Source organism: Podarcis pityusensis (assembly GCF_964106645.2).
Source record: "Podarcis pityusensis genome assembly, contig: HAP1_SCAFFOLD_393, whole genome shotgun sequence".
NCBI lineage: Eukaryota > Metazoa > Chordata > Lepidosauria > Squamata > Lacertidae > Podarcis > Podarcis pityusensis.
Window position 1 is genome coordinate 554 of NW_028293275.1, and position 9,152 is coordinate 9,705.

Consider the following 9,152-nt stretch of genomic DNA (forward strand, 5'->3'; position numbering starts at 1 on the left):
GGAGAAGTGATAGATCCTTGTACAAAGGCAGTATGTCTCTGAATTCTAGTTGCTGGGGAGCAACAATTGGGGAGGGCTGTTGCTGGCTTTCCTGGAGGCATCTGATTGGCTACTGGAGGAAGAAAGGCTCTTGGCTTTTGGTCTGACCCAGCAGGAGGTTTCTTGGTTTCTTATAGCACATAATTTGTAAATCACATTTGCACCCCCAACCCCCCACCCCGGTTTTAGCCTTATTCACTTATTTGGTCTTCTGTTCTTGCTCAAATACTATGTGGTATCTGGCCACCCTACTACAAAGTAGTACTACAAAATCACACATTACAAAGATCACTAATTTTCTATACTGTGTATAGAGATTTATTTATTTGGAACATTTGTGCCTTGCTGTTCAGCCAACAAGGCCACCAGACAACTTAAATGCAATCAAAGCAAGATGGTCCCTACCCACAGGCAAAGGGGGCAGGGAGGGAAGAGGAATATCAAATCTCAGTCACAAATCACTAAACAGTTGTTCCTATGTTGACCAGCTGGCACAGTTCAGGGGCTGGAGGTGCCTGAAGGAGCTGGGCCTCCAGCAAAGCTCTCCCACTGATGGCTGCCCCAGATAACAGTTGTGGGGAGAGGAGGCCTGAGGGAGCTGTCCTGTCACAGCAGAGCCAGTGGAGGGAGCTCTGCTTCACAGCTCTCCCGGAAGTACTGTAGTTTGGATACTACGGGCTCCTCTGCAAAGCTGAAAGCAATTGCTCTGTGAAATAAATAAAAAATTCAGTGTGTAGAAATCCTTTCACTATGTGTCTGTTTTGTATTTAAAGCTTCACAGCCACCAAGTGCTAATCAGCTTGAAGCATGCTACAAGTCTTTCATAACATTATTGATATAAGTAAAGAAACATCTCATGTGGGAAAAATAGACACAATGTTTCCTTAAGAATTAAAAATTCCAGCAATCACCATATGCAGCAGAATGAGGTGGCCAAATGGACCATACTACCTCAAGCTACAGGTGGGGAATAACACTTCTATGCGTAAAAACCAAAGCCTAGCACATCATAGAGAAGGTACTTGTCAATTAAAAAAGCTAGCCTTTCCCCTGCTTTGCTGGCTTTCTAGTTGCAGGGAACTTTTAGTGTGTGAAAGCAATTTTCCATTGCTGCTCTTGCAGTTTATTTGACAGTTTCAGATGGCTTTGTGTTGTTGTAAACAAAATCTGCCCTTATTCCTTTATTGGAGAACCTTGTAGGTTCTCCATCGGTAGGAGAAAATAACAGAGGCCAACCAGAGAATATTGAGAAGCAAAGCAGCTAGTAAGCCTGATCTTTATTAAACTGTTGCAACAGGGTGCTCCACCCACACGCAGGAGAGAGGAGGAGGACTGCGAACAATGTCTGCTTGCCATTTTGAAATTCCCTGCCCTGGAGCTCAAGACCACCCCCACAAACATCATACCTACATCACAGAAAAGGGAAATTTCTACAATAGAAATTTGAACGTTGTTTTTCCTGTCTGCCAGGTTATCTGATAATGCCTTATCTGATTGCCTTTCCTGGTAGTCTGGCCATTCCTTTGAGATGGTAATTACCCAATTCCTGAGACAATGGGAAGCAAAGACAGACCACTGAATACATAACAGTGAAAATACATTATTCCTTTCCACTTGGGATAATCTTGCCATAAATGCCCAAAACTAGCCTGACTAAGGAGTGGTGGAGAGGTATACTTCTGAATATTCAATAATTCTATAACATTTGCAGTATCAGATTGAGGTCTGCTGCTTCACATCAACAAGCTGAAAGGATTTACTCCATGACTTTATACTTTCCTTAATGGTAAATATTAAGTAGGGTAGACAAATTGCAACATTGAGCTATTTTAGTTCCCATGCCAATATTGTGTTGTGTAGTCGTTTAGTCGTGTCTGACTCTTCGTGACCCCATGGACCAGAGCACGCCAGGCACTCCTGTCTTTCGCCATTTAAAATTCCTTCTTGCTCCCTGTCAGTGGAGGCTTGTCCTTAAGGGGGACTGGGGCACTGCTCCACCAAGCTCAATTGTTTCTTGGCTGTCCTCCAACAGCCTGCTTCTTTCTTACATCCTCTCTAGGGTTGGCATGAGCAGTGAGCTCTTTCCTCCTCAGTCTCAGGGCTGCCTTTGCAGAACTCAACGAGGGGAGAGGGGCATGCCCCACATGTCCAGGGGAGGAGAGGGGGAGGGAAGCTGCTGCTCAGGCTCCTTGAGTGCGCCAGGTCAGACGTGACCCGGAGGCGGAGCTGCTGCTGTGACTGGGAGCGAGGTGCACTGCGGCCACCCACCCTCCTGCTCTCTTCCCTGGGTCAGGCCTAACCTAAGGACAGAGCTGTGGCCAGCAGACGCACAGCAGCTTAGGTCAGCTCCTTCTCACGCGGAGCCAGGCACCAATGAGGGAGCCTGCTTTGGGGGCACCTGTTTGTGCCCCCTGCCACAAATTTGTGCCCCCACGGCCCACACATGCTACACTTCTGGGTGGGGACAAAACCAGAGTTACTGTAGTTGGCTTCATCCATGGGCGTAGCCAGGATTTTTGTTAGTGGGGGCAGGCTTTTTGTTAGGGGGTCAGAACCTCAGTTAGCTATGTATTTTTATTTATTTTTATTTATTTGGCCCCCCTTGGCCACATCCATGGCTTCATCTATCATAACATTTTGGTAATGCCCTGACCCACCCACCCCAACACTGATGTTGATTTTCTGAGATATCAGGCGCTCAAGCACAAGTCAAACATAAAGAATCGCTGCTGTTTCTTTTTGTGTAGCCTGTTTAGACTTGAAATTCGCCTCAGGTTTTTATTCTCTAAGGAAGGTTCTGTAAAGTGCCGGATAATGTAGTAGCTCACAGCATGGCAGGATGATCCCAAGAAGCTCAGTTAGTTGGGGACATGGGCATAGCCAGGGGGTGAAGTGGCCACCCCTAAATCAAGTAAATAAATAAAAATATAGAGAGTCTGATATTCCAGATGCAATCACACTTCTTCCTTAGAGCAGCCTCCTATTCATTTATTTCTTGTTGAAAGATAAAGAAGTGTTTTGCAGAAACTAGCAACAACCTTATATATCAAGAAGACACATGTAGTTCATAGTAACTGTCTTTCAGGGCAGTTTGTCTAGGAACAAAAGCAAGTGTTGCTATGAACACTGACTAGTCACTAGAATAATAAGATGAAAGCTGGAGGTGGGGTTCAGGGTGGGGTTAGTCTTTCTTTAAACAAACATGTAAGTATGGATGCCAAGAAGAAGAAGAAGTAAGACAAGCGTTTCTGTGGGGGAGGGAGTTTATTGACTGCTCAGATATAAGACTCACAACATCATTTTATAACCAAAGAAAGTGCCTTTATGTGACCATTAAAACAAATCAACTGGAATTACCGTATTTTTTGCTCTATAAGACGCACCAGACCACAAGACGCACCGACTGCATAATCAAAAAGGCCAGTAAGTTACTGTGAGACAAACAGAGGAAGCTGTGTTCCTTTTCAAATCTGTCTGTCAAGAGTCACACACACCAAGCAAAAGCCACCCATAACAGACGTTTTCCTTGATAAATGGGAGAACTGTCTGATAATCAACAATCATATAATTTTATCCAGTAGTATTAGTTTGATCTGACGGAAACTGCACATTTCCCGAGAAGCACTGAAAGAATGCTTCATTTAACTACAAACCCCCAAATCTGGGATCCCATCAAAACTGATGTTTGGCAAAAGTTTTGCAGCAAAACCCTCACATTTTGTAACACCCCATAAACAGAGTAATTGATACATCAAACCGAGGTTCATAATTAATATCCAAAACCCAGCATTGTCCGATTCACTCCAAACTGGTGCCAAAGTCTGGCAAAAGTTTTGTAGCATTTTGCCAGACATTGTAGCATTTTTGTAGCATTTTGCCCGACAAACCAAGTAAGTGACAGGGGTCATAAGGTCACCCCAAAACCCAACATCGCCTGATTCACTCCAAATCAAGGCCAAAGTCTGGCAAATGTTTGCAGTAAAAACCGCATGTTTTGCAGTGCCCCCCAAATGGAGTGGTTCCTAGCACATCAGGAGGAAGAGTCAAGACAACCAAAAGTGGATAAATAGGTTGTATTTATTAAATATTTATTAAATATAACAACTTGAGGATCGGCAAAACTAGTCAGATTTGACCAATGTAACCAAATCAAATTGGATGATGGACTCAAGGGCATCCTGATCAAATTTGCAGATGACACCAAACTGGGAGGGGTGGCTAACACCCCAGAGGACAGGATCACACTTCAAAACGACCTTGACAGATTAGAGAACTGGGCCAAAACAAACAAGATGAATTTTAACAGGGAGAAATGTAAAGTATTGCACTTGGGCAAAAAAAATGAGAGGCACAAATACAAGATGGGGGACACCTGGCTTGAGAGCAGTACATGTGAAAAGGATCTAGGAGTCTTGGTTGACCACAAACTTGACATGAGCCAACAGTGTGACGCGGCAGCTAAAAAAGCCAATGCAATTCTGGGCTGCATCAATAGGAGTATAGCATCTAGATCAAGGGAAGTAATAGTGCCACTGTATTCTGCTCTGGTCAGACCTCACCTGGAGTACTGTGTCCAGTTCTGGGCACCACAGTTCAAGAAGGACACTGACAAACTGGAACGTGTCCAGAGGAGGGCAACCAAAATGGTCAAAGGCCTGGAAACGATGCCTTATGAGGAACGGCTAAGGGAGCTGGGCATGTTTAGCCTGGAGAAGAGGAGGTTAAGGGGTGATATGATAGCCATGTTCAAATATATAAAAGGATGTCACATAGAGAAGGGAGAAAGGTTGTTTTCTGCTGCTCCAGAGAAGCGGACACGGAGCAATGGATCCAAACTACAAGAAAGAAGATTCCACCTAAACATTAGGAAGAACTTCCTGACAGTAAGAGCTGTTCGACAGTGGAATTTACTGCCAAGGAGTGTGGTGGAGTCTCATTCTTTGGAGGTCTTTAAGCAGAGGCTTGACAACCATATGTCAGGAGTGCTCTGATGGTGTTTCCTGCTTGGCAGGGGGTTGGACTCGATGGCTCTTGTGGTCTCTTCCAACTCTATGATTCTATGATTCTAAGTCTGGGCAGGTGTGCTTGTTCACCTCCACCCACAAACACACAAGTGCTCAAACAGAGCTCTTTGCAGATCCTTAAGAATCATGTCACAACCCAAATCAGAAAGATGCATACCACCAGGTCTATACAACTGTGGGGCACAGAACATAACTCTGCCATAAGCACCCACATTTTCAGACACAAACGTCATTGTAGAATGATTAGCTTTATGTCTTGCTCATCCACCTTCTTAGGAAGGCTGCCCCCACTCCATAAGCACCTCTACAACATTCCAAATCAAACTATGATAAGCTCAAGGATGAGGAAGCACAGCTGATGGAGATATTTAGTGATCTCAACTGAATTTACCTCACCAGATTGTTATCCCCAAGATGGATGACCAGAATATCAGGGTTAGGGTTAGGGCAGGGGATAGGTGGATGTTCAGGGTTAGGGTTAGTGCCTGGGGTTTTTTTCATGCTTTTTAAGCTTCTAATGATATTGCTTCATTTTTATGAGACTGGATAATTCCAAAAAGTAAGCAAACTACCTGAAACGTAGCAAAACTAAGAGAAATGTTGTCAGGGGTTCAGGAGCAGAGGCAAGGGCAAGGGAGGAAACAGAGAGCGAGGGAGAGGAGGCAGAAGAAAAGATGAGTGATGACGACGACCCGAGATCTCCGAGTCTTTCCAGTGAATCAGAAGATTCACAGAAAGGAGCACCAGTGGCCAGGGCAAGGGGGGAGCCTAGGGGGACACCCCAGGAAGATAGAGCCAGAGGGGACTCAGAGGGGAGCAGTTGGAAATCAGGACCAGCGTCACCGCCAGAGAGCAGGGAAGAGGAAGGGCGCCAGGGATCAAGCGCTGGCAGCTCACAACAGGGGGGAGGGCACGAGTCAGGAGTGGCCACACCTCCATCGGGGAGCGAAGAAACGGTCAGACGGAAGGTGGAAGGTTGGGCGCGCGTGCCAAGTTCAAATGCACAGGAAGGTGGCGCAGTAGGCAGCCCGGAAAGGGAGCCAGGTCCTAAAGCCCGCCGAAAGGAGGGAGAAGAGTCAGGGGGGTCAGCGTCAGAGGAATCCCGGAAGGAAGAGACCCCGGGGGGCAGAGGGACCCAGAGAAGAACAGTCAGGCGGAAAAGGTGGAGCAAGGCTAGGATATTAAGTTGGTGTACAAGGGGCGGAGACTCAGATGGAGCTTCGCCGATCTAACCATGAGACGTAGAGTTGCACGCAGCAGCTTGAGAATGGAAACTGTAACTCAATAAAGACTTTTATTTAATGATCGCTGGCTAGCGTGATCCTCTGTGAGCTAGGATCTGGAAGCAGCTCTGACAAATGTGAAAACCAAAAGTGAGATACCAGAAACCCAACAAGGAAGGAATTCATGAAAAAGGAAAATCGCCAGACAGAGACTTCAATCAAATCATTACCAAATTCACCAGAATCCCAAAACCAATTGAAAAGAAGCAGAAATGTGAGAAGCAGAAGAAATACCACCAGAAACCCCCAACAAGAGGGAAAAAGTAAATTGCGCAGAAACCCCAAAACCAGTTAAACCTTAGTTTTGCATGGTGTGGGGATGATTTCGCTTTTCCCTGAGATGTTTACTGCGTGGGTTTCTTATGGTTCTATTCAATTGGTTTTCTCATCTTTGGTGGATGTGGTTTGTTTCTGTTGTTTCTGGTTTGTTTTTGGGATTATGTTGAATTTTTTCTGTGGTTTTCGTTTCATAGATTCTTTTATATAAATTACGATTGTGAAATATACTCAGAGTCTTGTATGTATTTCATGCTCTTTATTGCCGCCACCCCCAACCTCAGGCTTTTATATACATTATTTACACAATGAGTCCCGTCTGACTGGCTAACTCTGCTTCCCTCTTGGAGCCTGATTGGCTTGCAGGAAAAGACCAATCAGTTGTTGCATTCTAGGATCCAAGGTTAGTACATAACAGATTGGGTGCTGGATTTATGGTGAGTGTGCTTCATTTCTAGGTTTTTTGGGTTTTGCACCTTTGAGAATATTAATTTGTATGAGATCTGATAATCCCAAGAATAAAAGGAAAACCACGAGAAATGAAGCAAAACCACCAGAAATGTCTAATGACCATTCCAACAATGAAGTCAAGCACTAAAAACACAAAAACCTACTGAAAAGAAGCAGAAGAACCATGTAAAAGCAACATCAATGGAAACTGACAAAGAAGCCAACCAATCCCAAACAAAGCAGATTCACCAGAAACCCCCAAAGCATTCAAAAGTATTACCACCAGAATGCAAAAACAATAAAACTTCTCAAAAGAAGCAATAAAGCAAAAGTCCAAAAAACAAGCTAAACCAATGGAAAAGAAATGAAGCCAGCTGCAAACGAAGCACATTCACCAGAAACCCAAGACTAAGTGAAAACTAGTATGCTATGTTGGTTAATTTCTGTTGCTTGAAGTGCTTTTGGAATCCCATAAATTGCATGCTTGTTGAGTTTCTGGTTTTGCTTTTTAAAAACTGGTTTCCAGTTTCTTGTGGCATTGCTTTGTAATTGGTGGCTTTACTGCTTCTTTTTTGTTTTCTGCTGATTTGTTTAATTTGGGGTGGTTTTGCTTGTTTTTTGCAATTGTTTTGCTTCTTTTACTTTGAATGGTTCTGCGGTTCTGGGTGAGATTGTTTCTTGGTTTTCATGTCTCCTGGTTTTGCCTCATTTTGGGAATATTTCTTGGTTTTTGTGCTTCTGGTGGTATTTCTTCAATTTTATGACATAACCAAGCCAAAACACCAGAAACACAGAAACAAATCATAAAGAAGCAGAGCTACCAGAAATCCAAAGCAAATTAATCAGAAATCCAAACAACCTATGAAGATGATGCAATACCAAAAGAAACACAAGAGCCAATTAAAAAACTGCTAAATGAAGCAACACCACAAGAAACAAAGAAAGCCTCATGACCTACAAAATGAAGCAATAACACAAAACACCACAAAAAGAAGCAAAGCGTTTAGGATTAGGTTTGGGTAAAGGTTAGGGTTACAGTGAGAGTTGGGTTTGAGTTGGATTAGGATTAGGAGTTAGAGTTGGGGTTGAGTTACGGTAAGAGATGAACAGCAGCATGAGAAATATAATTTTATTACTTAAGGTTAGGGTTAAATTAGGCTTAGGTTTAGACTGAGGCTTAGGTTTGGGTTAAGGTTAGGGTTAGAGTGAGGATTAGGTTTGAGTTAGGGTGAGCATTAGGGTTAAGGTTTGGTATTGGGTTGGATTTGAGTTAGGCTAAGAGAAGAACAGCAGCAGGAGCAATATAATTTTATTATTTATACTCCACCCAAGTCACTTGTGGCCGCTTTCAATAAAAGGTAAAAACATGAGCGCACTCTAAGTGAATGCTCATGAATGTAGAAACTCTTACTTCCCATAGAATTCCCAAAGAAGACCTGGGAATTGTAGCTCTGAGCTTCTTTGCAGAGGGTTGGACTAGATGACCCTTGGGTTCCCCTTCCATCTCTACTAGGATGCTCCTTGTCTCACTCTCACTCACTCACTCACTCACTCACACACTCCTCCTCTCCTTTTCATGGCAGTTTCACCTTTTTCTGCACTCCTGGCAAAGAAGGGCGGAAGAGGCTGTGCTGCCGCCATGTTGGGCGAGGGCAGGGGTACCGGAAAAAGGTGCCACCGGAGGAGAGGCAAGAGGACAGGAAGAGGAGAGAAATGGGCGGAAGAGGCAGTGTTGCCGCCATGTTGGGCGAGGGCAGGGGTACCGGAAGGACGTACCACCGGAGGAGAGGCAGGAGGACAGGAAGGGGAGGGGAAAGGGCGGAAGAGGCTGTGTTGCCGCCATGTTGGGCGAGAGCAGGGGTACCGGAAGGACGTGCACTGGAGGAGAGGCAAGAGGACAGGAAGGGGAGGAAAATGGGCGGAAGAGGCTGTGTTGCCGCCATGTTGGGCGAGGGCAGTGGTACCGGAAGGACGTGCAACCGGAGGAGAGGCATGAGCACAGGAAGGGGAGGGAAACGGGCGGAAGAGGCTGTGCTGCCGCCATGTCGGGCGAGGGTAGGATTACCGGAAGGAGGTGCCA

The 9,152-nt window shown here is 44.9% G+C and overlaps 1 long non-coding RNA gene across 1 annotated transcript; it reads right to left on the reverse strand.

Annotated features, from left to right (window-relative positions):
- Positions 1–331: 331 nt before the first annotated feature.
- Positions 332–8,798, reverse strand: LOC308469145. The gene is made up of 2 exons (XR_013982018.1): positions 8,662–8,798; positions 332–745 (listed from the first exon to the last, which is right to left on the reverse strand). It is a non-coding gene; the product is annotated as an uncharacterized lncRNA (long non-coding RNA).
- Positions 8,799–9,152: the final 354 nt, after the last annotated feature.